This window comes from Acomys russatus, chromosome 15 (assembly GCF_903995435.1).
Source record: "Acomys russatus chromosome 15, mAcoRus1.1, whole genome shotgun sequence".
Lineage (NCBI taxonomy): Eukaryota > Metazoa > Chordata > Mammalia > Rodentia > Muridae > Acomys > Acomys russatus.
The window spans coordinates 60,037,151-60,040,484 of NC_067151.1; positions in this window are offsets into that span (position 1 = coordinate 60,037,151).

Genomic DNA, 3,334 nt, shown 5'->3' on the forward strand with positions numbered 1-3,334 from the left:
AACCCTGCCGCCCACCAACCTGAACTGTTTCACACTAAATTCAACAGGCTTTTAAGGTAACTAAATTGCTCATGTATAGAATAACACAAACCATGATACTTTTTAAAACATTTATATTTATATATATATAAAATTAAATATATAATATATAGTGTGTTTGAGGCTAAAAATATAGTACACAATATTTTTTTTTTTTAAAAAAAAGGAAAACAAATGTCAGAATAGGAGAAGGTGTGAAGGACACACAGATACACACTGCTAAAAATCTATGATGGTTTGTCCTAACAAAAATACTTTTTTTTTTTCTCTTAGTTGTCACCATGGATCCACTTATGAGGAGGATTTTGGTAGAGAAAATTCAACTGGCGTCAGAAATGCAGATAGCAATCCCAGGCATGACTGGGGTAGACAGTTTGACCAGGTGCCCTGTTAGAAGTGTAGGCAGCATGGCTTTCTTGCTAAGGAGCCTACTTACTTGATTGTATAAACAAATTGAATCGTCCCCAGAGTTGTGGTGTTCCCAGGGGCGATGGACACCTCCTGAACCCAACAAAAGAACCCAGCCACCAGTTCCCAAAGGCCAGTGGTCAGGGGCAGCAAACAGCTGAGCTGAGTCACAAAGACCAGTAAGAGGGGTCTGTGCACATAAAAAGGGTTACTACCGCTAAGAGCAGGTTTGCACCAGGACTTCCTAGCATGGCCTCTCTGTCTTCTGTGCAAGTTACTTTCCTCTGGGGAAGGGCTTTGGCGTGCCCTCACAGTGACGCAGGAAAACTGAATGCAGGACCTTCCTCTCAAATCCATACCCTGCCAAGCCACATGCCTCAGACCGTTCCACTGGACCACAGGTGGTGTCAGTGGACAAGCTGTGGAAGGTTAGCCAGCACTGGTCGCAACACACTGTCCTTAGGGAAGGAGGGGGAAAAAAAATCCCTGGGAGAAGGGGATGTTATGTTCCGGTGACAGTTCTATCGTCCTTTCACAAGAGGTCAATGCGTCACCACAACAGGAGCCTTGAGGTCTTTGCACCTCAGGGTTCTATCGCCAGCAACTCACGAGGCTCTGTAGGTGTAGAGCATGCCTGGGCTGATTCCACAGACATAAACCAGTAGGGAAACCAGGTGTTTCCAGCCTGCGGTGGCTTTGGGAGGTCATGTACGTCACCCATAGGGACAAAACTACTCACACAGGAGGAGGAGGAGGCAGTGACTATGCCAGTGGACATCATGTGTCCTAACAAGGTCTTTGGCTTTAATGTGAGTTTCTGTAAATCCCAACTGCGTACTAACATAGCTATGTAGTGGGCCAAGGGTAGAGGGGCCACCCAAGTCCATCTTAAGGAGCCCAGGACAGAGCATACGGGGCAAGGCACACAGGTCCGCGTGCTTTGTATTGCCCGGAGTCATGTCTGGTGAGCTCATCTTCCATTCTAATCCAGACACTTGTGAGCACTGAGCACCGCTCCCATTCCTGGTTACTTTCCTTTCTCTCATAATGGGTTTGCATTGTGCATGCTCTGTGGTTAGACTTTGCAGGGAGCCAGGACTCAGCAAGCAGGCTGGGCTCTCTACAAAGGGTTAAGAGCCACAAGAACTTCTTGCTTATGTAGTTTATGTCAAAACCACTAACCCCTTCTTCCCTCTATCAGCTTTCCCCTCAAGCGACAGGAAGGGGTCAGCTGCTGTCACTCCTGGCTTCTGATTCAAGGCTGCTGGGCCCACAGAATTCACCTTGCTTGGTCAACAGGGAGAGCTGTCTTTGAGCCACATGGCTTTTCCTGAAGACCAACAAGTAGAAGGCAGTTTTCCCATCTCCCCAGCCACAGAAAAGGAAATGGAATCCTACCACGGTCACAGCAACATCTTGAACCTAAGAGGAGAGCAACACCGAGAGCTCCATTGCACTCGGGTTTAGGGTGATGGACAAGACCAAAAAGTTGGTAGTAAAAGCTCCTTCTAGCAGATGATGCCTCCTCTCGAACGCTCACTGTTCCCGAGTCCTTACGAGGGATGGGCAATGCCAAAGTCTGCCTCCCCAGATGAACACAGACAACACAGACTAGTTCTAAACAAAGACCAGAAGATTGGAGTCATGAAAGCAAAGCGGTCAGCAAATGGCAGCGGCAGGATGGGGTCCTGAATCTCCATCCTGGTTCCTTATTCCTTCAACTAAAGCAATAGTGCTTGGGGTGCTTAGAATCAAGCACCAGCATGCTGGAAGACTCTGGCTTCCGATGGGAGAACCCCCGTGATTAAGGGACCTCCAACTCCCCCGACAAGCAACTCCATAGTCATTCAGTAGGGCCCAACTCTGATTCTGGTGACAGAGTCTGAGCGGCAGGAGCCTGTCTCGGTTGCTGCTTCCTGTGCCTTGCATGGTGCTTGATACCCACAATATTCCTGCAGGGCTTGACCTTAGTGGTGCTCTTGTTTCCATAGGAGGGACCTACTACTTCAATCAGAGAGAAATGAGAGAATCAAGCCAAACCCCAAACGAGACGCTTCTTTTAGGGAGCATTGCTGTTTAAAAGATGTCACCCTAACTAGACTTCAATAGTGTCTGGGCTACCCATGGCTTCAGGTGGCAATGAAAATGGAAGCGTTCGTTAATTCACATTCGTAAGCACCTACATCATAAACACACCGCCTCACTGAACTCTCCTGAAAGGGCTCTGCAAGTGTGAGTCCTCTGAACTGGGATACAGCTACAAGCAAGCCTATCAGTGTTGCAGGAGGGGCCCACTCTGTAAGGATGCACTGAGCAGAAGAGGAAGCAAGGGCTGTCCACCAGGCTGGAAATGGAGATAGCTGGGAATGTCACCCCGCAGGCCCATCTAGAAGGTTAGTGATAGACCGTGGCTGGCGAACACATTAACTTGTTAAAGTAAACCCGACTAATGAATGGTGACCAATGAGAAGAGGCGAGGAGTATTCTGGGAATCTCCCCCCTCCTATTATGCCGGCCTCAGTGGGGGAGGTGGACAGCAAGACTCCTGATGGGCAGTCGGTTTCTTGGGAAGGTGAGGCTGAGACATGAGTTACTGATTCTCTTTGGTCAGAAGGTGGTAGGACGGGAAGTGGTATGGTGTGTGTTTGTGTGTGTGTGTGTGTGTGTGTGTGTGTGTGTGTGTGTGTTTGTGTGTGTGTGTGGTCATATGCACACGCTGTGAGGGATGCGACATCACGGCCTATGGGATGCAATGCCTGCAGTGTTCTTCTGCCCTAGGGTCTTCATCTAAGATTAACAGGAATTTTCCTTTCGGGCCATTTCTGGAGCCCCTTTCCTTCACACCCCCCTTATTTATCTCTCCTTGGATGCTAATGCTAACACAGGA